This window comes from Podarcis gaigeae (assembly GCF_964106915.1).
Source record: "Podarcis gaigeae genome assembly, chromosome: 6".
Lineage (NCBI taxonomy): Eukaryota > Metazoa > Chordata > Lepidosauria > Squamata > Lacertidae > Podarcis > Podarcis gaigeae.
The window spans coordinates 54,946,149-54,971,044 of NC_139682.1; the positions used below are offsets into that span (position 1 = coordinate 54,946,149).

General features: G+C 40.7%; 1 protein-coding gene and 1 long non-coding RNA gene across 3 annotated transcripts in view; one reads left to right on the plus strand and one right to left on the minus strand.

The window, feature by feature from the left end:
- The window catches only part of LOC310846302, a 64,859-nt gene extending 54,844 nt beyond the window's left edge, over window positions 1–10,015 (plus strand). Inside the window, exon 3 of the long non-coding RNA XR_014565240.1 lies at window positions 9,920–10,015. This is a non-coding gene — a long non-coding RNA (uncharacterized lncRNA). The remainder of the gene's footprint in view (window positions 1–9,919) is intronic.
- BEND5 (BEN domain containing 5) overlaps window positions 1–24,896 on the minus strand; it is a 736,551-nt gene that overhangs the window by 581,976 nt on the left and 129,679 nt on the right. The window lies entirely within an intron of this gene.

A 24,896-nucleotide genomic window follows, 5' to 3' on the forward strand; every position in this document is an offset into this window, starting at 1 on the left:
TACACCCCTCCAATTGTATGAGGAACTATATGTAGGTATTTCGCACAGTTTCCCTAGCTCAGTCCAGCAACCAGTTGCATGTGCATAGCCCTAGTGAGGTAACTGTTTAGACCTCCCCCATTCTGTTTCCCCTTAACATCTCATCTCCACCCTTGTCAATTATGTGGCCAGAAATGAATGTGTGAAGCCAGATTAGGACCTATGCATGTATGAGACACTTCTGCTGAATCAAGGCATTTTTCATATTCTACAGTCCTCTTGAACATGTCTCAAGAAGAACAAGTTACATTCTCACACAATTTACAACTCATTTCCACAGGGGGTACACAAGAGGAGTTTACAGCAAATTGCAGCCCTTTACCCCAATCCTGCTAAGGAAATCAATATGCTTTTCACTTGCTGGATCAGGAACTAGGGGCCTCAATCTGATTCAGATTCAAGTGTGCATTGGCATATGCATCTGAATATGGATGTTGTTCATCCATACTGCATTGCTTTCAGCTGAGTATATATTTTAATTTTAATAGCCATCCACATTCTGGTACAACTAGTCATATATAAATACATCTTTACAATATGCCTAGAGTTGGATTAGGACACTTATCAGGCACACACATTTTAGTAAAACGTGCCGAAAAAGGGAAGCATTGAAGAGTAGCATACAAAAAAAGAAATACATCTCTCACAGATGCCAAGAAAAAGGATGGGCTCTTTATTTTTGTAACAAGCCCAGCTCGTTTTGGCCACAAATGCCTTTGTCAAGGACTTAATGAACCAGTCTCAAAGCTTGCTGTTGTCAAAGTCTGTTAGGGCAACATCTCATGTATTTCAGTAACCTTTTTGAAGAAAACAAAAACACAAACTTTCAGCTGAGCTTTGGGGAACATTTCTGACACAGTATACACATTCCATAGTCATTTGCTGCTAATCTAATGTGTAAAGGCATATTGATAAATACATTCAGCTAAACACAAGGCTTCCTCCAACTTGGATCCAAAGAGCAACTTGTGATACCGATCCCACTTATGCATTTGTGTGACCACTTCTGCCAATTTCCTCCACCACCTGCAGCCCCCTGCAATGTGTCATGCACAGTTAGAAAAGGTTCCACAACCTTCAATAGTGGGAAGAAGGTAGGAAATGCCCACTGAATGAGCATAACTCTGCTTGCGGTCCTTTGGATTTTAGCTTAAGTTGCCATTCATCCTGATCAAATTCCATATTTTCCCATATATTTATAACACTGGGCAACAATTTTTTACTTTTTGAATGTTGTCTAGATTTCTACAATTGATTTAGGGTATTTCTGCACTGCTGAATCAGGAAATGGCATCCGTTTCTCTCCATCAGGTCAGGTTTTTGTGCTATGTTGATTTGAAAAAAACCAGATCTTGTGACAAAATTGATTACATTTTTGTGGCATTATCAGCTGATTTTTGTCAACACATATCATCCTAAATATGTTTTTAAGAGAGAAAAAATGTTTTTCCAACAACATATATTGATTACCTGATAGAAACATTGATTACTGTAAACTGAATGGTGGGCGTTGATGAAGGTAAGTACACGTAAATTGCATGTTGCTTCACCATTTTTCAAACTTCAGGGCTTGAACTTCCGTTTCTTGGAACTCCTAGAATGCTCAGCGGCAGGGAGGTCTCTCTTCAGAGTCCAACAGTAGTCAGCCATCATGACTGCATCCCAGCAACCCTGATACCTGGTCTCCATCTCTTTCATGTCCTGATGGAATCTCTCCCCCTGCTCGTCACTCATTGAGCCCAGGTTCTCAGGAAACCGGTCCATATGTGAAAATAGATAGTGCATCTTGACGCTCATGTTGCAGCCCAGGTTTCTGAAAGCAGTCAGCATGTTGTCGACAAGTTCTGTGTAGTTTCTGGCCTTATTGTTGCCAAGAAAGTTCTTCACTACCAGAACAAATGCCTTCCACTCTTCCAGTTCCACTTTGTTCATTGAGTTTCCGAACTCTGGATCTCTGATGAGCTGACAGATCTGAGGACTGTCAAAGATGCCAGCTTTCAACTTCTCCATGGTCAATCCTGGAAAAGCCTGGCACAAGTAAGTGAAGCAGTCACCATGCTTGTCTAGAGCCTTGGTGAACTGCTTGATTAAGCCGAGCTTGATGTGCAGCGGTGGGAAGAGTATTCTGTCTCTGTCCACCAGAGGGTCGTTGATGACGTTCCTTTCTTTGCAAGGCACCAATTCCTCCCGCACAGGACAGACCTTCTTCATGTAATGCTGAGCACGGTCCCTACTATCCCACATACACAGAAAACATGGGTACTTGGTGAAGCCAGACTGTTGTCCCAACAAAAAGTTCACCAAGCCCTTCACGGCCTAGGACCCTCGTACCTATGGGACTGCCTCTCCTGGTATGCCCCACGGAGAGCCTCAAGGTCCATAAATAACAACACCCTAGTGGTCCCAGGCCCTAAAGACGTTAGATTGGCTTCATCCAGAGCCAGGGCCTTTTCAACTCTGGCTCCGGCCTGGTGGAACGCTCTGCCTCATGAGACCAGGGCCCTGCAGGATCTGATTTCTTTCCGCAGGGCCTGTTAGACAGAGTTGTTCCGCCTGGCCTTTGGCTTGGAGCCAATTTGATTCCCTCCCTCTCTCTTATTTATTTATTTATTTGTTTATTTATTTATTTATTTTTCCTTTCTTTTCCTTCTCCTCCTGCGATGAGACTACATTTTAATATTTTAATGTTCCATTATTTTAATGTTGTATTTTATTTTTGTTTTTAAGTTGTAATCATTCATCTTGTTTTTATTATTGCTTGTAAGCCGCTCTGAGCCCGGCCTTGGCTGGGGAGGGCGGGGTATAAATAAAAAATTATTATTATTATTATTATTATTATTATTATTATTATTATTATTATCTTCAGGTCAACACAAATAAACCACTTATGCTGATCATAACCAATTTTCTCCAGCACATACTTCACCGCTTCATAGTTCTCCTTCAGTGTACTCGAGTGAGCCAGGGGTATAGAGGCAAACTGGTTGCCGCTGTGTAGCAGAACACATTTCAGTGATCGCTTGCTGCTGTTAATGAACAGTCTCCAAACTTTGGGTTCGTACTGTGGCACTCCAAGCTTGAGCAGAAGCTGCGCAATATCTGCACAGAACTCCAAGTCTTTCTCTTCCGAGAAAAAACGGAGGTACTCTGGATGCCTGTTGAGGAAGAAGCTGATGTGAGCACTGTCAGAGAGGAGGTTTTTTTCCTTCAATCTGGATGCCAACAGTTTGGCAGAGTCATTTGACAAGCTGAGGTCGCAAACTAGATCATTCAACTTCTTTTGGGAAAATGGATGTGGAGCATCATCTTCAAGAACCACTTCTTCTTTTTCATGTCCTTCAACACTGGAGGCATCTTCGTCACTAATGTCAGGAAGTTCTCCGAAGATAGGCACTGGAATTTCATCACAATGAGCTACAGGATGACGTGCTGATTGAAGATCAGGATACTTGAGGCTGCTCCGGTTCTTTCTGTTGAACCCAGTCACATCAACAGCGCAGAAGTAGCAGTCAGTCGGCTCCCTCCAAACCATGGGAATTCCAAAGTTCAGACTCCTCTTGCCATTAGTCCACCCACGTAGAGTCTCGGTGCATGCCTTGCACACCATGTGTGGCGCCCAAGCTTTATCCTGGTCACCAAGTTTAATACCAAAATAAGCATGGTAAGCAACTTTATGCTTTTCAGCACCAATTTATGGAAGATTTCGAGGTTTTATGACTTCAAACTGATCCCTTTTCGACATAATCACCCAGAACTATCGGACGTGAATACTTCTTGTCATTAAAATAATCATTTCCAATCAAAACAATTATTCAACATGGCATTTTACCCCCACCAACTTCTTCTAAAATACTCCACACAAGCATAAAGGTAAAGGTAAAGGTACCCCTGCCCGTACGGGCCAGTCTTGACAGACTCTGGGGTTGTGCGCCCATCTCACTCAAGAGGCCAGGGGCCAGCGCTGTCCGGAGACACTTCCGGGTCACATGGCCAGCGTGAAAAAGCTGCATCTGGCGAGCCAGAGCCGCACACGGAAACGCCGTTTACCTTCCCGCTGGTAAGCGGTCCCTATTTATCTACTTGCACCCGGAGGTGCTTTCGAACTGCTAGGTTGGCAGGCGCTGGGACCGAGCAGCGGGAGCGCACCCCGCCGCAGGGATTCGAACCGCCGACCTTTCGATCGGCAAGTCCTAGGCGCTGAGGCTTTAACCCACAGCGCCACCTGCGTCCTAACACAAGCATACATGTGAACAAAAACGTAAAAAAATGACATGTGGCCATAGCTCAAAAACTTGACCTGATTGAGCAAAACCAATGTGATTTTTGGATTCAGCACATCAGATTCATCCTAAATCAACTGAAAAAATGCAGACAACAAATTTGTTGTTGACCAGTGTAATAGACAATAGTTTTTTTACAGTGCAAGTTTTTGAACTATAAACTCATGAAATATGTCATTTCAGATAGGGCAGTGCTTGGCATAAATTTTCCAGTCATTCAGATAGATGGGTAATAAAAATAATGTGCACTTTTATTGGAGGTATGATAAGTAAATGTGTTATTGCCTTCAAACAAATGTGTGTAGCTACCATGAGCTTCTGAACGAATGGCAGTTTTTAACAGTAAACTTTCCTAAAACCTGCATGAACACAAAAGTAACTTTATTGCATCTGAGGCAGGTGCTTTCCTCCTAAAATGAATTTAAAACATATGAAGAAAACTGTATTGATGATGTATATACGTGCCAATACACATATTGTGTATATAAACACAATGTCCTGTGTGTTAGATGATGATCACTGTAGCTAGGGATTTATATGTTTTATACTGCACCTAATGCTTTTGAATTATGGTGTTGGAGGAGACTCTTGAGAGTCCCATGGACTGCAAAAAGATCAAACCTCTCCATTCTTAAGGAAATCAGCCCTGAGTGCTCACTGGAAGGACAGATCGTGAAGCTGAGGCTCCAATACTTTGGCCACCTCATGAGAAAAGAAGACTCCCTGGAAAAGACCCTGATGTTGGGAAAGATGGAGGGCACAAGGAGAAGGGGACAACAGAGGACGAGATGGTTAGACAGTGTTCTCGAAGCTACCAGCATGAGTTTGACCAAACTGCGGGAGGCAGTGAAAGACAGGAGTGCCTGGCGTGCTCTGGTCCATGGGGTCACGAAGAGTCGGACACAACTAAACAACTAAACAACAACAACAACACTGCACCTAACATCTTATTGGTATTAAATAAATCAGAGATGGACAGGTGGTGAGCCTTACATTGGATCTAACCCCTAAAACAAATGTATATGGCTCTAAGTAATGCTAACAAATTTCAAATCAAGATATAGTAGTAGTTGGGGGTTTTTTAAGCAGCTTCAATGGTACAAAAATCAATGGATCAATGTATTTTTTTACATTTTTGGGTGATAGCCTACTAAATCATAACCAGAGTTGAGTTACTAAAATAAAATAACTACTGTTAGGAGATTTTCGAAATATTAAGTGGTTTATAAATGCATTTCAATAAATACATTGACTTCAATGGGTTTACTCTAAGTATGAGTAACAGTGGATACCACCCATTGTTTTCCTCTCATGCATATTATGAAGGGCAAAGAGCACTGTCAATTCTGCCTTTTGAAAGTGTATTTTGCTAAATTCATTGATTTGCAGCTACCATCCCTTCAATGACTTAATGCTATCTGAGCACATACCTGTGAAGCACTTACTACCAAGCAAACCAATGTTGCTATAAAGCCTGACCATCTGTGAGGGATTTGGATTGTTCCACCACCTGGTCTAGAGTGGCCCTCAAGAATTTGAAAGTTGGCCAAGCCTGAAATAAACAAGTTTCGAAAGCAATTTCCAAAGGGCTATCTTTGTCAGTCTCTCAAAGTGAAAACAACAGAAAGTCTTTTCAAGCCTTAAAGACTAACTGATTTATTATGGCATAAGCGTTTGTGTATTATCGTCCACTTCATCTGATGCAGCATTATCCTCAGCTGGTACACAACAGGTACACTTGGCAGTGAAAGAGAAAAATGCTAGCAGTGATGCCAGAGAGAAATGAAAGAAATACAGTGATACTGTGTTAAAGCATAAATGTATGTAGAATAATTGCAGTGACCATTCACAAAGCAGTGTTGCTGATTACGCAAATACGATTACGCATTGGCAAAGTGATTAACACCTGTAGTGGACTAAAATTCCACTACTGCAATAGCACTAACAGATACAAGTTAAAGGTACAGAGTGCCTTGTAATTCCACTTTATCCTTATAATCTTCCTGAGAATCTCCATTTTCCTTTTACCAGTGGAGAACTAAGGCTAAAGTGGATATTCATACTTGCGTTAACGTGTTTTTCAAATAATAGCCAGGGTTATCCATTATGGCAAACAACAACAACAACAACTGCAGTGAATTCAACCCAGACTTAAACTTGCTTAACTGATTGAAATGTTTAGCCTTAATCATGCTTAACTTCTGTCTTAGATTTAGGCTATGTTGTTCTAATAATGATGGCTAGCATATTATAGTTTGTCTGAGTTGTTTGTCTGAGTTGTGGGGTCAATGTTAATCAGTGAAGATATGAATTAAGAACACTTTTTTCTATTTTTGAGTCTATTTCAGTTTCCTGTTGTATTAAGAATCAGTATAGGCTTTTCTTTCTAACAGTGAATGGAAGCTTGTGTGAACATGCATATTTATTTAGATTTAATTGAATGATTAATTGGTGGAAATGAGATCATTAATCAACTATGCAATTCGTTAAGCATGATAGCCCTACTTTTTTTTAAGAAGGTAATTCCCTGCAAAGATGTGGCATCCCAAAATGACCCTGGGCCAGCGATTCCAGAATGTCCACTACAGAGGAACAGGTATAGCGCAGAATAAATAAATAAAACAAAAACGTGACCAGCCACTTTAAACAAGTCCCACTTCGTCATCAGAAAGTCAATTCACTCAGCTTAGCAGCATTCAATTCTCAATAACATTTTGTTCTGGGTCTCTGTCAAGTTATTCTAGGCTGTGAAATTGTCAGGAATGATGGATGACTATCACCCTTCTGCTATCTTTTTGCTTGTTCCTTAGAGATTTGCAGCTGCTGACTGCAAGACTCTTTTCTTTCGTTCTTTCTTTTTACCAAACATGCCAAATGAACAACAGTAATTACCAGAGAGCCTACACTACAATTATTGTAGCACATAACTTTGTATCGACATCTGCAAGAGACAGAATGTTCAAGATTGATTAGTAATGATATCGCTTCCTGCTTTTATACCAATGTTCACACAGTTTATTTATTTGTATCTAATTTTCACATAAAACATTGCCTTCTCATTTCTCACTGTTCTTAACCTGTAGATTTCTACTAATTTCTTGCAATGTATAATGGTTTAAGCAAGCGTTCTGCCAATGCCCAATTAAGTTGTACAGCATTTGTAACACGGGGCAGAGTAAAAGACCACATCTGTATTTGTCAGGAAAAAATAAAAAAGTTACTCTGTTGTTCCAGAACAAACTACATAAAGGTGTACAGCAGTTCAGTGTGTGGTCTGTATAATGAGGTAAAGCAGGGTGACTTGATGCATTTTCTTCCTCTCCCATCACACTGAAGCACAGTGTCAAACTGCCTACATTGGATTAGGGCCCTTGCAGAGCCTCATGTTGCTCTTTTGTTTCTGCCCTTTACAGTTCTATGTTTTCCTTTTTATCTGTGTTTCCCAAGGTCCATGAGCTGCAACAGATTTTCGATATGCATTCCCATATGCAGAATGGTAGACTGGAATGTAAGCATAGCTGTTTCAGAAAGGTTGTAGCTCTGTGGTAGATAGAGTGCATGCTCTGCATAGAGGTCTCAGATTAAATCCCAATCTCACAGAATTGCTTATCCTCCATCATCCCATTTATCAATATCAGGACACTCTTTGGAGGGGGGGGGGTGTCCTGAGCTCTTGCAGGAGTGCAAGACCAAAAAATGTGTGTCATTTGGTCTTGTACTCTGGTGTGAACCAGCTAACTCATGCCAGAGCACTGGACAAAAAACCGGGACATTCTGGGATCCAATCAGAATGTAATTCAGGGAAGTCCTGCTCAAACCTGACCAAGGCAAAATAGAATGATACTATTATTTTCCTAGATCTGGACACTATACTTACGTTGATGCAGTTAAAATGACTAAATAAGCTGAAGAAGAAGGAAGGTTTACAGCTCAGTGATGCAGCGTATATGTCACATGGAGAAGATCCCAAGTTCAAACTTGATTAAAAAAAATCTCAGATAGTAGGACTAGAACAGAATGTTGTCTGAGTCTTTGGAAAGCTGTTGCCAATCAGAGTAGAATGTACTGTTATACAACAAACTATGCCTACTTAGGTAAAGGTACAGCAGTTACACTGCCTCAGTACTATGCGGATATGCAACAGATAATATTTTCAAGACATGCCATTTCTACTACTACTACTAATAATAATAATAATAATAATAATAATAATGGATTATGTATATGCCTTCCATCTAACTGGGTTGCCCCAGCCACTCTGGGCAGCTCCCAACAAAATATTAAAAATGCAAAGTAATTTGCAATTCTCATCTCAAATTTTAAAAACACAGTTTGCTATTTAGCTGCTGAGAAACACAAGCCCCCAACTCCAGTGGGCATGTAAAACCAGTAATGCAACTCTGGATTGTGACCATAGTAATCTGCTCATCTATATTCTGATCAGGTATTTGAACCTAAATTTCTCACACCCAATCCAAACACAGTATTCACTGCACCATGCTGCCCCTTGGTGGCTTAAGACATGAAAACTGGTAAAAATGTATTAATGTTTATAATGAAAATTCATGGCTATTGCATTGTAGAACACCCCCTGCAGAAGCCAATTCCATGATGCTCCTTGTCTCATCTTTCCATAAAAAGAATGAATAGTATCTGTGATGCAATATACTTATTTGTTCACTTTCAAACCTTTGTTCATCAACAATGGAATATATATATTTTAATGGACAAAAAAATGAAAACAGTAAACATCTGCATGTAACAGATACGTAAGTACTTTGGTAAATTTACTGGTTTATCCAAGATTAGAAGTATTTATCAACAGAAAAATATAGACCGATCATCTCAATGGTTTACAGAACAATCCACCCCACTTTGTGCTAGGTTGTTTGGGGGTACTGCAGCATTGGGTGAAGGTTTCCCTCCACTGGCCTCTGAGATGCCAGAGTCACTCTGATAACACATAGCTCTGCTTCCATGCACCCAATATGAAGGTGAGTGGAAGTGCGACCAGTGTGTTCCCCAATGAAGGAGACAGTGGAAAGTTCTGGAATCAGGCATTCCAGGAGCAAACAGGTGCTAAGCTGCCCCAGCTTGTGGTGGAGGCTCTGTTATTCTGTTAAGCCATGCTGGGCAGTAGCCAAAATGTACACTGCATCCTTACATTTTTGTAAAAAAAGCCATGAACAAATGCAACAAATAAACAAGTGTATATAGGTCACTTAGCTTCTTCCCCACTTATACAATCTAATACAGTGTTACCTCGGGTTACAGACGCTTCAGGTTACAGACACTTCAGGTTACAGTCTCCGCTAACCCAGAAATAGTACCTCAGGTTAAAAACTTTGCTTCAGGATGAGAACAGAAATCGCGCGGCAGTGGCAGCAGAAGGCCCCATTAGCTAAAGTGGTACCTCAGGTTAAGAATAGTTTCAGGTTAACAACGGACCTCCAGAACAAATTAAGTTCTTAACCCGAGGTACCACTGTACTTGGCTATGAAACCCCTACATGTGTAGCCCCTGAAATATTCTGTACCTGTTTTGAATTAACAGCAGATGTTCTAGAATGAAAATTAAATGACCTTTCTTTCTTTTTTTAGGGTGGGGCTCCAAAAGATTGCTCAAGGAACTTTGCAAGATAACAATAAGGTTTCAAAGGTGACATTCAACAGTCTCTGATGCGGTCAAAAAATGAGGAAGTTCTGGCTCGTGGGCAGAAGGAATTGCATGTCTCCATAGATCCCAACTGTTGTGGCTGCATTTACCAAACATAAACCAGCTGCTTCCTGCTTTACCTTTTAGCCCTGTAAATGTTATCTCTATTGATATTACAACTATAACTACAGTGGAAGAGATTTAACAAGGCATTATAGAAGCTTCTGAGTTTGTCTGCAGCTCATGCACGCTTCTAATTGGAAATTACCACACTGTCTTCACATAGAGATAAGGATTTATGTCATTTTATCTAGAGAATAATTTTCTCATAAGAGAAAAAATTAAAACCACATTTAATCAAACATTAATTTACCATTAATGTGTTCATAAGTTATCTTACTTTATTTAGAAATTGTCAGTAATCCTGTTTGTGTATGCATTTAAATACAAGTCAGTCACTTCCTTTCTTCCTCCTCCTACAATACTCATCCCCATTCTCATGATATTACAGTATCACTATGACAACAATCGTACTGTTTTAAGAATGCTTAGAAAGGGAGAATGAAAGTGATCTTATCTGTGCAAGTCTGCCTGAAAAAACGTATGGTGAATGAAGGAGAGCTGAAGAAAGACGAAGCAATACATTTACACACACAATATTAGTTGAGATTCACATAACAGCTATTATTAAAAGCTAGCAGAGGCATATAATTTTGAGTTCATGACAGTATAACCTAAGGTTTGCAATCACGCACTCAGTTAAATAGGTTTTAAGCGAGCATATCTGGATAAAGAAGGGCATATGTATACAGTGGGTAGCAAAACATTTACAGGGAACTAGAGAATATCCTTTCTTTGCAATGATACTGCTTATGTTCTAAGGCTGTGCATTATGAACACCAAAATCTTGCCCTCAGAAGAAGTTTAGGCAGTCTAACTTTGAATTGTTGACATCTCATCGGTTTATTAAATCCTATTTACAACAGACCATGCTCTATTTTAGTGCAGCTATGGGGAATCAAGGAACTTGTGGAGTTCTGTTCAGAACTTCTCAGTTTTATACATACTGCAATTTTGAAATTGCAAGAGTTTGGAATCAGGGAGGAGCTGAATGAGTAAGGTTTGATCCAGACAAAATAGAGATGTTGACGACAGTTCTTCCAGTTAACACAGGAGAAGATGAAGGCTCAGTAGAAGGTTGTATTCCCATATACACTCTTGAGCTGCTCCTAGACCTAAACTCTGTTCCTGAAACCTGGCTGGCATCTATCACAAGGAATGCCTTTCAGCAACATATACTGGTGAGTCTGAGGCTGCTCCTGGAGAAGGTCAAATTGGTCACTGGCATTCAGGTCTTGGCAACCTCCAGGCTGGAGTTGATGAGGCTGCCTTTGAAGTCTGTTGAAAACTTTGATTAGTTCAAAGTGTTTACTTTTAAAATACTAAAATACTGTCTTTCGATTAACCTTTGAAGGTGTAACTTGAGTAGTTTTGTCCAGCTGATTTAACAGCCGCTGATAAATTATGCAGAGTTATGCATACTGATGTATTTTAATGCTCCTTTGACATATTTCTTCCTTGCAGTTGTGTTATAGTTCCTTCTTTATATTTGCTGTTATCCTTTGGTTGGTAGTTTTGATGCCTTTATATTTGCTGGTCAATGCCTGAGGGCTATTGTTCAGCTGATGAAGGAGAAAAAAGCCACATATCAATAACCAGGAGAAATTGGTAGACTGGAAACAGCCATGAGAGTGGCAACCACTTGACAGGAAAGTGAAGATTCTCAATGCACTATGCTTCCAATGCAGTGGATATTCTCCCATGCTTGTATATTGAAGGAGAAGGTTTCTGACTTTCATTGGTTTATCACTATCTTCCTTGAAGGTATTTTCCCATTGTTACCTTTCCAGGAAAACTGTGCTAAGCTGGCCTTTGTGGTGGCTTGAAGACCTGACTGAAGACCAATGAAGTGCAGATCACAGCTTACATGTAGCCCAGCCCACAAATAGTGAATTTAGTCAGTGGTCATAAACATGGACTCAGATCATGGCTCAAGGATTGTAAGTGAGGAAGCCGTCTTGTCCCTCTCAACATCTCCAAGGACTAACATAGCAGGACACACTGGGAGTCATTTGATAATTTGAAAATGGCTGACAATAGTTGGGTTACGTTATAGCCAAGTGACAATACACTTCAGGATCTAGGTCTTCAACAGATGCCACATCTTGTACCACATATACCCAGCAGCGAGCCCCTTCCTTAGGACAGCTGGTGCAAAGCTAGGCACAGTATCACAACAGCAAGTAACCTCTGTGCCCAGTTCAGATGGTCTGCAAAAGCACCATAGGACCCAAAATACTTGCAGAACAGCATGAACTTGCCTTACTCTGAAATTCTACAAGACAAAACTACCCATTGGAACGATAATTGTATATGATTGCGAGGCTACACAGCCAGCATCTAGCAAGTAATGAATAATGCAAGAAAAAAGCAGGTACAGGAATGGATAAGGTAACTTAAGCAAATTCAAGGAATGAAAGTTTTCAATCTCTTGTTTCCCTGTAGCTCCCTGTGACCCCTTAAAAGGTCTCCCCAGGAAGTCAAAGGGTAGTTCTGAAATGAGGTGTAAGATGCTGCCTGGGAGTTTAATTATCATTAGGACCGAAGTCCAATTTTGGATAACTCTATCTATCCCCCAACAGCTTCCTGCACCCATCCAACATTGCTGAAGAAGGCCTAACCAACTTTTCAGAGCAGCTTTTTGGGAATAGGGGTTTTGCTGGATCTAGAAAAGGATACAAAACTTTCCTTCCATAAATTTCCTTCATGTATCATATATGAAGATCCAAGCTATAATTATAGCATGTGTGCTGATCAGCCAGCTATGCTATTTGAGACGGCACAGCAGTGGGGGAAATTACTCTGCTCCTGACAGAGCACAAGGTAAGAGACAGTGCTGCAAGGCTTGAGGTGGTCAACAAAGATGTGGGCCTTAATATACTGCTTACATACACCCTCAACAAAAACACCTTCAATAATTCAGACTGAGTCTGAGCTACTGCACAGCTGCATTTCTTGACCCATCCCTTATCCTTCAGAGACCATCTTTGATGTCTCCTCACCTGGAGACATTGTAGGAAAAGCAAGAAGGATAAGGGACTACGTATATTATCACTCTTGACAAGAAATCTTGAAAATGCAGTTATGAAAATGAAAAAAGAAGTCCCAGGAAGCCTGAAAAGAGTGGAGTGGGGTGACACAGTTTGAAGTCTCTGACCTTTTACACTCTGGTTTGGAGGGAAAAGTGAAAGGTCTATTCAATGTTAAGGTACATGAAATGGAGCTGTAGCATATCTGGATATGCTAGAGTTTAAAAGTTTTAAAATAATGATAATAAGCCAGCTCACGTCTTTATAAATTTACCATTTGTCTTGCCTACCAACAAGACTCTCTTCAGAGAGGCTGCTTGGCAGAGTTGGGTTTGTTGTTGGTACCAGGAAAACTTGTCTGTTGCCTTCAAGAAACAGTAGCATGACATGACCCTGACCTCTGTTTTATCTGTTTTTAATTTGTGTGAGGTTTTGTTGGGAATGTTTTATGTTTGTTTTAATTGAGGGAGAGGAGATGTGCCTGGGATGAGAAGAGCTGGGGAAAGCAGGGGAGGCCCAGCTGTAATGGTCCAGGGTATGAGGAGGTAGGAGGTGGAGCAGGCCAGGTAAAGGGCACATGGCGAGGGTAGTTAGTGACTGTGCCATGTGTCAGCCCCTCCTCCAACCTGGGAAACTGTGGTTGTCCTATCAGTCAGCCCTCCAGTTGGCAGCTGCAGCTGTTGAATGCCAGGTTGGATTTGAATAAGAGCCCTCCCCCCACCCCCAATCTCATTTTGGATGAGGAGGCTGATCTGGTCCATGTCACTGAGACCTGCATGCATGAGAAGGGTGACGTTGGTCTCACTCAGTTGTTATATTGTAAGCTGCCCTGTGATCCTCAGATGAAGGGTGTTATAGAAATTTAATAGATAAATAAATAAAAATAAAATGCCCAGTCTCTTTTCTCACCTGCAATGCAGGAGGAAGAGTAGGGTTTGGAAGAGGTCTCAGGTGTAGAATAGCATGAACAGAATCCTGAGGAAAAAGACATTGAAGAAGATGTGTCCCATGAAGATTTCCACAAATAGACATTGTTTGCCTATTTTTTTTATTGTATGTTAGTTTTAAAAATAACCACATGAGAAAATGAAGAATATCAATAGGAGAGACCTTTATTTTTGACCATGAAAACAAAAATGAGAAAGTAAACATCTGTAATATGCTTATCATTTCAGCCAAAAGTTGGCCAACAAAAGTTGTGCTTCCCTTTAGCAAAAATAAAGAATTATCTTTTGACATTCTTTCTTTAGAAACAAATGTCTATTCCACTTAGCCCATCCTAAGAGCCAGATCCTTTGCTTAGCTCCTCCAGAGTATCAATTTGGCGGTGTGCCTTCTGTCTGTGCTGCCCAGTCTCCTCCTCTCTTCCCATGGTGAAAGAAGGTCTGCTGGCAAAGCAAAGGAAAGAAGAAGAAAAACAAGGTTGTGTATTTTTGTACATTGTTGAACCATGTGCACTTTCAGTCATTTAAGTGCCGATGTGAATTTTTATTTTTCATAATATGTAGTTAAATAACTTTTACACCTCCAATATTATTGCTCATACCATCCTTATTAGCACATTGTTCATGTTCATTTTATAACGTCATTCTCATGCAGTTGTTGTTTTCATATGTGAAGGTTTGCCATTTACATTTTTCTTGAACTGAGATGGCTACTGAGAAACAACAATAGATCCTCTGCTCCTCAACAGAAGTGCCTTTTCCTGTTTCCTCATACTTCCTTGAAGTAGTATTATTTCGTTATCAAAATCTTTATGTCCCGCAGTCCCTATTCTGTTAATACAACCTCCAAGGTGGCTACAGTTCCTTGTTTTACTTCCACGGGGCTTGGAGCACAGTTCTACAATGGTTCAGGTTTTTTCTTGTGATTTGTCTCCCTTCAATATACCACACACATTAAGCCAAGAACAAACCTCGTCCAGAGCGAGACAAACCATGAACCTGGGTTCATATGCCATGCAAGGCCAAACTTTAACTTAGCCCAGGATAACATAGCAGGAGCAGGATTAGGAAAGAAGCACTTTGGTCATGATCTTCACTCCAGGAATGCACACAAGTTGCTCATTTGCCCAAGGCATATTTCAGCTTTATGTTACATGTGAACCAGGCCAGTGTCAAAGCAATAAATTATTTTAAGTTCAAAATTGCTTTTAGTCTATGCTCTGAAAGCATGCTCAGATTTATATAAATAGCCTTTTAGTGCCTAGGATGGAAAAATAGGGACGAACAAGATAAACAAAGGACCAAAGCAACACAGGTCTTAGAAGAATGTGAGCCTACAATTAAAAAATAAAGTAACAGCAGGAGCTTTAACTTTCTTTTGATCACAAATGTGCTATTATGATTATTAAGTAAAAAACAATATCAAAACGAAGTACATCAGAACAGGCTCCATATTTATGGAACTGTTGGTTTGTACTATTCTTCACTTTAAGGGTGATAATTAAATATTTGAAACACATACCTATAAAGCTGCAGACATTTAATATAGTGTGCAATAACAAAATTTGATAAGGATGTCACCTTCATCAAAAATCATAGTTAACTGTGTACAGCTTTTTCCTAGGGGATTTTCCAAACAGAATTAATTGTATCTCTTCAAGTTAATTTTACTAAGAAATATTATAGCTAAGCATAATATGTAATTTGACAAACAAGCAAAATAACACTTTTACTTACAGATTATATATTTCTCTGACAAATTTCTGCAGTGGGAGAAAAGTGTTGCACTATCAACAAACAAACAAACAAACAAAAACCCACCACAGAACAGTTGACCTAAATTATCTTCAATCTAAACAGCTGTTCATATTACAACACCACACAAAAGCTTCCTCTACTTTATAATATAACTTTCATTTTAGTCTCCAATGAAGTCATGGGCAAACACTCCCATTGTGTTTAATGTGGACAAGGTACCATTATTCTTGCTAAAACAAAACAGAAAATGAGGATAGAATTTGAAAAAACTACTGCAGTTGTTCCCAAGATGGAAACTGCTTTACCATGAATTTCTGTTCTCCAAGACTTCTAGATGGCTTTCCTGTTATGGGTTGTAACTTCCTGGCAGCTGGTTGCCTATGCTATCTGAAACATGCACTCATTTAACCAGCTAGAAATGGTAGTTTTAGAGCAGGGGTGTCCAACTCCCTGTTTTAGAAAATTTGTTTCCAATACATTTGCATCCAAACAAATAAATGGACCCCAGACTTCCTGCAAACTAAATAAAAGCCAAGTGCTCTACAAATATCTAAGCTATACCAACGGTGTTCTTGAGGATGAGTAGAATAACTAAGAATGAGGATGTTGAAGAAGATGGCGGCTGTAACAACTTCTCCTCCGTGAACCCTCCTGGATTACAAACCTTTTATAGCCTTTTACAGCCTTTTATAGCCGTTTTTATAGCTGTTTTTATTAGACTTTTAATTATTTTACCTCTGTTAGAAGTTTTAACCGTTTTATCTCTACTGTTGGCCAGTCGTGGCCAATATACGTATTAACAAGGATATTCAAACCTTCTGCTGAGAAAGCCTGCTGCTGATTAGAAACGCCGCCTTGAAGACTGGGTTATGCTGAGCAGTGGAGGAGGAGTAGCAGAGGAGTTGTGTCCACAAAAGATAAGTTCTCTTTTTATCGCCGTTTATCTCTACTTTTAACCTCCGTAGTCAGTGAGACAGTGACAAATGGGTCATGGCAAGCGACCAAGATCTGCTGAGAAAGGTTGTTCACCTCCAAGAGCAAAGCAGTCAAAGCTTGAATCTCCCTCACCACCTACTAACAATAACAGCCAAACAGAGCAAGTAATTGTTTCTGCGGTCAAAACATACAACCGCTTTTGGCCTCTGTATGGTCAAGGGGAGCTGGAAAAGCCAGTTGATCCAGGGGGGGATGGAAGCCATAGGGAAGCCCCCCTTCCTGACACCTTAATTACACCTTCGTCGTCACTAAAACAGGACGCATCAGGGCAAACTGCCCATGAATCAGTACCTGATCAAATACAACTAGTAATCAGGACTTTAAGCTTCATTTTCAAGCAATTGGAAGGGATTTCTTTATCTTTGAATAAACTTTCACAAGCCCTTCTGACGCATCCATCTTCCTCAACTGAGCTATCTAATTTGCATCAATCTCCTGTGCAGCTTGTAAGTGCCTTAAAGAGACAACATGACCAGAAATCTCACCTTAAGGGTTCTAGAAGCAGGCTGCCACTGCCCCAAAGGAACAAGCAATCCTTGATTTTTCAACCTAATAAAATATGTCTATCCATTTTTTCCCGTGACGCCCCCAGACTTAGGTGGAATAACCTGAGGATGGCTAAAGGGTACCTACGTGATTTGCTAAATATCCCTTTTTTCCAGATAGATCTTATATCTGTAGTACCCCTAAATGCCACGCCCTGGCCAAGGAAATTTATGCTCTCCTTCCAGTCTGCAAGGGTCCCACATCTTCTTGCAAGACAAAAAGACCGGCTGGCAGCCTGGGAGATTGTAACAACAAGAGTCTTTATGGACACGAGTGTCAAACCTCTTTTTGCCAACTTCTTAACCGGCAATGAATGCTCGTTACCTTCTTCTGTTCCTATAATAAAGGAAAAAACACCTAGTCGGGTACCCCCTGTTCCACCTGCGATCCCAAGTGCCCATCTAGTTACGCTGAGAAATGATCCAATTGCAAGCGGAGATTGGAATATCCCTGAAGAGAGAAATCTTATCTCCTCTTATGGAAAACTCCCTTCAGAAGAACAGCAGGCTATTCTCGACAGATTGGATCTACTCAAACAAAGACTCCTATCGCAAGGGGACCCCTCTATGCCGACGAGAGAGGAGAGCAGGCGCTCCACATCCCACAAGGCATCTCCATCAAATGCCTTGATAAGCTTTCAACCTGCTACTTTGTTACCCCCTACTGATCTGAATCAGCAGTCACCTGTTGACCAACAGCACCATTCTACCGTGGAGGAAGTCGATAAACTCAACACTCCCGTCTCTGACCTTATGTCCAATCAAAATATGGAAGTTGATGAATCCTTTGCTTCAATGCCAGAGCTAGAATCTACCCTGTCTTAAGATCACCAGGAAATGATTATGCATGCACCATCCCCACGCTCACGTCCTTCTATACATCTGCATGATAATTCTTCTTCATCTGCGCAGCAACTACAAGTGATGGCTGGAACACCTCTTAGCGCTACCCTGGTTAAGACTGACAACTCTGATGGATCTACTAGTATAGCCCATCAAAGACCTACTACTACTCACCTCAATGAACAGCATCCGACCTCACCAACTTTGCCTAATTCTTCCTCCCCGGCAAAGCCCTCCCTGCCTGTTAATGTTACCAAATCATGGATTCGATCAACACAGAAGAAGACCTTATCCGCACAAACTAAAATTACTGATTTCTTTATGGGTCCTCCTCCTACCTCCAAGAACCTATTAAACAACTCAAAGTGACAATTACCGGGACAGCACAAGGATCTGACATTATCAATACTTAGCTGGAACATTGCTGGTTGGAGAACCAAAAAATCAGATCCCGAATTCAGGAAGTACATAAATTCATTTAATATCATTCTATTCCAAGAAACATGGGATGAGGAAGAGATTACCATAGACGGCTTCGATCTTCTAACACTTCCGGCCTCCCCTTCCTTGAAAGGTGGTCGCCCCAAAGGGGGTCTTTTGATTGGGATCTCACTCCAACTTCACGCCAAATTCACTCTGGTACGGGCTTCCCCGCCTTTTGCTCTATCTGGACTGATCGCAGAAGGGAAGTCCTCATTACTAATTACTAATGTCTATCTCCCCCCTGAAGGCTCTGCACCTGATTTTGATTGGAGATGGGAATCATTTGAAAATCACCTATTGTCATGTCATACCAAATGCCCTAACTCGTACTCCTTAATTGGGGGAGACTTTAATGCTTGTATTGCCACAAATTGGGACCTACTAACCAAGTCCAAACGGTGGACTCCCCCATGCTTGGACAACTTTGACTTGGAACATGCCAGAATTAGAACTTCAAAGGACAACAGAGTAAACAAAGCAGGAGTGACCCTTTACCAAATGGCCATTCGCCTGAATCTAGTCTTCTTGAACGGCACCTTCCCCCCCCCCCGACATACCAGGGGAGTTCACTCACCTGGGACTAGCATCTAACAGTGTTATCGATTACTTCTTGATCTCTGCAAATTTGGCCGTTAATGTACTTTCCTTCCAAGTTGAAAACCAACATTTCAGTGATCACCTCCCAATAGTGACCACTTTGTCATTGTTCCGGTGCCAGAAGGACTATAAACACTCAGTCCTTCTGGAAACCTCAGCATCGACCAATACCAGGAATTTTTTCATAGGGAAATCATTGCTTATCTACCTCAAATAACTACTGATTTACAAGACTTCAATTCGGTTTTGAAACTTTTTAACCTTCTTATAACAAAGCTTACCACTTTTTTTACATCACCTCCTCAAAAGGCGAAAGTGGTGCATTGCAGTACTGGGGCCCCTTGGTTTAACACCTCTTGCAAACAAGCAAGATCCCGTCTTCATTCTATCTATAATGAATACAAAAACTCTAATGCCCAGGCTCTACCACCCTCCTATTTACAAGCCAAAAGAGCATACAAACAGACTTTAAAGCTGGCCAAACGCGAGTGGTACCAAAAGCGTTGGTGAGCCTTGATTGCGGCCTCTAGATCCCGCAGACCACAGGAATTTTGGGCTCTGATAAACAAAAGAGGAAGGAAGTACCCACTGGCGATTATCCCTGCGCCCACATGGGAACAATTCTTGAGTAAATATTTCTCTTTGGCAGAGGAATCCAACTCATCCACGGAATTCCGAGCCGACCATCTACCTTTGTGGCCCTCTACCGACCCAGAGCTGATAATGGACTTGATACTAGATCTGAAAACGGGCAAAGCCCCTGGGCCGGATCTAGTCCCTGCTGAGGCTATTGTTGCGCAACCGAGGTGGTGGGCTGAAATTCTGGCCAAAGTCTTTGATGCAATTAATTCTACGGGGCTTATCCCTAGGTCATGGAAGGAGGCCGTGATCGTTCCAGTCCATAAAAAGGGTCCCCCTGCTGACCCAGAGAACGACCGGAACATCAGCCTTTTGTCTATCATCGGGAAAATCTATGCAAAATTTTTGCTGTCTAAGCTGTCCCATTGGGCATACGACTCAAATTTGATTGGCCATGAGCAAGCGGGCTTTAGGAACAATTATTTGACCACTGACCATATGGTAATTATGTATCATCTTGCCAGAAAATATTCTGCCCCGAGTCGGGGGCGCCTATGTGTCGCTTTCATAGACTTAAAGGCCGCCTTCGACAGTATCCCAAGAAACTGTCTATGGAAGAAATTAGAGAGATGGGGCATAGATAGAAGGCTGTTATGGCTTATAACCCAATTACACCACGGGTCGTCGGCTAGAGTGAGACTCACACCGGCGGGAAACCTATCCAATGAGGTCCCAATAAATAGAGGAGTGCGCCAAGGCTGCATTTTGGCCCCACTCCTCTTCAACTTGTTTATTAGCGACATGAAGCTCTTTCTGAGTGAGTCTCAAGCCAACATTCATGACCCCCGCCTAGCTGATTTTCGCTGCCCTCTGCTCCTATATGTTGACGATGCAGCGATCCTTTCCTACTCTAGAGTCGGTTTATGCAGAGCTCTAAAGATTTTTGCGGCTTATTGCAAACTCAACCATCTGACAATTAATCATGGAAAATCTAAAGTACTGGTCTTTACCAGGTCTCGGAAAACTTACAGCTGGAAGTTAGATGGAGTCCAATTAGAACAGGTTTTCAAATTTAAATACCTGGGAGTCTTTTTTCACTACAACCTAAGCTGGAAGCCACAGATACAGTATTTACTGAACAAAGGGAAAACAATACTTTACACTCTACTCCAATTTTTTGCGGTCGACGGAGCCTCCCACATCCCTTCTGCATTGAAGGTGTACTACGCAAAAGTGGTTTCCACCCTCTGTTATGCTGCCCCGCTCTGGGCCCCAGGGTCCAATTTAACATCGCTGGGGACATTGCAGAATCAGTTTCTCCGTCGCCTCCTGAAACTCCCCATGTGTGTGAGCAATGCAGCCATACATCTGGAGCTAAGGATTGCATCATTGGAGACTGTCATCTGGAAGCGAGTCTTTGGCTACTGGCTGTCCAGCTGGCATAGGCTTCCCGACCATTACCTCTTTCAGTGCCTCTGGCGGGATGACTTTGTTAATCCATGGGTAGGAAAAATCCATGCCAAACTTCTGAGCATCGGAATTTCCCCAGCGGACTCCTTAAAGATGAACCTACGCTCAGCCAAAAGCCTTATCGAGCAAAGATTAGCAGACATTGAAAATCAACACAACCTCTCCAGGGGTGGGGGTGTCTGCTCCCCCAGGTATCATGGAATAACCCCACCACTTGGCCTTCCATCATATATGTCATCTCTTTCATCTGTACCACACCGACTTGCATTTATTCGTGCAAGGTTCAATGTTTTTCCATCGAACCTGCTGAGCCACAGATTTTCCAAGGGTTTGGTGTCTCCGCTATGCGAGTGTGACGGGAAAACAGTTGAATCTCTTCCACATATAATGTTCAACTGTCCCTTACATAGCATAGCCAGGACTAAATTCCTAGGTCCTGCTTTACTGCGCTTGGTTGGCAGGCCTGTTGAGTCACATGCCGCACTGCTTTTGCAGGATGCAGATCCTTCTGTAACTCTGCAGGTGGCGAGATTCCTGAATGCGGTTATCTCACACACAAAAACCACTAAAAAACAACATCAACAACAATAACTAATCGGACAGTTATGATGAGAGTGCATGACGGATCTCGTCTCCAGTTCTCCTTTTTCTGTGAACCGTCCCTTGGATCTTTCCGGGCCCCAAGCTGTTATTTGTCACTGCTCAATGACCCACCCTTGCATCGTGGTGTTCCCCTTCTGTTGTTAGATGTATTGGTTTTTATGTTTCTGTGCTTTCATGTTTGTACATATTTTATGGGCTAATAGCCGTAAATAAATAAATTTATAAGTGCCAAATGAGGGTAAAACTATTTCCTGATCACTATGGAAGAAAAAAAAATCATGTTGTGGACAAGGACCTTATCTGGGCTAAAGACCATTTTGTCAAAGTGAAGAATTAACCCCCTTTAAGTAACAGGTGAGAAGAATAATATTGGGCAAGATCAGTAAGACTCATCTTTTATCAGTATAAATGTTGTTTGAGACTTTTACTGGTTGAATTTGTTTTAATTGGTTTTAGTGTATGTTACTTTGAGGCACTTACAAATAAAATAAATAAATAAATAAATAAATAAATTCTTGGAACAACTATTATGCCACACCTCAGGGGTGAAAATTGATTATTGACCATTTACATCCCCCCTTAAAAAGAGATTCTAGGCAAAGTTACAAGGACTCTTACATCATCAGGAGGAATCAGTATATGACATTATTTCCCCTGGCTCTAACTCTACGCTCAAAGACTGTGCCAAGAAATGGGTTTACTGAAGAACAAGAATTGCAGTTATTTAATGGAAATGGAGCTATGTACAGCAAAGACAGAAGCACTCTCCATCATCATAAGGATATGCTTTAGGTTTCTGTTTTGCCCTAATATTTTATATCTGCTTCCCTTTTGGAACATACATCAAACCATTTAAAAGCTTTTGTTTCTGGTAAAAAACCACTACAGAACTAAAGAATATTAAGCTTTATAACAAAAATCATTGAAAGAGTGTATTGCAAAAAAAGAACAATAACAACACAATTACAATTTTTGCCAAGGAACTGTTTTTAGGATTACTTCCTGACTCGCAGGAGAGAGACACATAAGAAGAGTCCAGCTGGACAAAACCAAACGCCCCATCTAGTCCAGCATTCTTTTCCCACTGTGGCCAACCAGATGCCCTTTGGAAGACCATAAGCGGAACATAAATGTAACTGCACTGAAGAAACCAGAGGCCTTTCTCTTGGGCATAGTCGGCCAATGGGGGGTTAAAGAAAGATAGAACGTTTTTTATGTATGCGACAACAGCAGCAAGAATACTTATCGCAAAGTATTGGAAGACACAAGATTTGCCCACCTTGGAAGAATGGCAGACGCAAGTAATAGACTATATGGAGTTGGCAGAAATGACTGGCAGAATCCGAGACCTGGGAGAAGAATCAGTGGAAGAGGACTGGAAGAAGTTTAAAGATTATTTGCAGAAATACTGCAAAGTTTATGAATGTTAAAACGATGTTGGATATGAAAATAATTTGGCATTAGCGATACAGTTTAAAAGGGTATGCAAAAATGTAACAGAAAAGGGTGAAAGACTAAAGTTATATTATGTCGAAAGTAAATAATAGTTTAAAGGAGTTTAAGTATAAGGAGGAAAAATTGGAGACATAACAGAATGAACCTAACAATTAGAAAGGAGCTTTGAAAGAGGTCAAGGATTTGCTGTATCTGATTGGGCAAAGAGGAACACAAAAAAGGGAGGTGTGAGGAAGTCAAGAAAGAAAGTTAATTAAGTATGATTTTAAAAGCTGGAATTTTATTTTTCAATTTGTTGGGTGGAATCTTATTTTTCTATATTTTGTTGTTCTGATCTGTTCTATATCTTTGATTATGTTTTGGTTTTTTTTGTTTTCACTTTTGTGGCTGTTATGTGTTTTTCCTTTTGTAAAAACCTAATAAATATATTTAAAATAAATAAATAAATAAATAAATGTAACTGCACTGTTCCCCAGAAGCTGGTATTGCAATGATAGCTTGCACCTACCAGGGTTTATCAGGATTCCCCAGAAAGGTTCACACTGTATTTAAAAACAACCCTTTACATTCCTTGAAATTCCTTGCCTAAGCAGAAATCTCCAATTTTGCTGTTGGCAAAATTTCGCAGCAACTCAAGTTGCTTCTACTATGCAGAAAAGTTCAATTTCTAATGGATTTTTTTATTATGGTGGCCTATAAAGATTTTGGTTTATTCTCTAGGTTTTGCATTGGTGAGCATGTCTGAGCACATTTCTGTTTTGTAACAATCTAGATGATAAATGCAAACTTCTTTAAGCAGCACTGAAATGCTTCTAAGTGAAAAGATTATCCCATCCTTTTTGAAGTGATACTAAGAAATGGCAATACTTTTTAAAAAAAATATGAAAACAGATTTAAAACTGCTATTAAATGCTACTATTTCTGGAGATATTTTTTTTTTTAATGAAAGAGGAATAAGAAAGCTGAGACTGAAGAGAACCTTTGTTACCATAGATACTGGGCAGGTGTGTCATTTTCAACTGTAAGCATAAATTTGATAAGAGGCTTCTCTGCAATGGTACCTGAATAACGTACAGAAGATGTGCAGAAAAGCACGGATGGGGTGGGGGAGAGACTGAGCTAGCTCACACCTCACATTTATCTCACAGTTGATCTGCTATCCAGTCTTTGAAATTTCCATTAAAACAAAGGGAGAACAGGTTTTTAGAATTTACTGGGCTGTGATCTCTCCAATCTGTTCACCCTTCACTCCACCACCTTTTGCGTAGATATTAATTCAAAAGGCTCTTGCAATGGATGACATTTCTAAACATCTGAAAGTCTTTTTTCAGAGCGCTGTCTTCAATGTACAGAAGTTGAGAAATATTAATTTCCCAATGGAGATAAGTGAGAAAAATATTGGCTGGGGAAGGAAGGAGGAGGGCAAAGTAGGATGCATTGCAGTTAGTAAGCAGCTGTATAGAAAAGAGAGAAAGTGTTTAAAATGCATTTCAGAAGAAT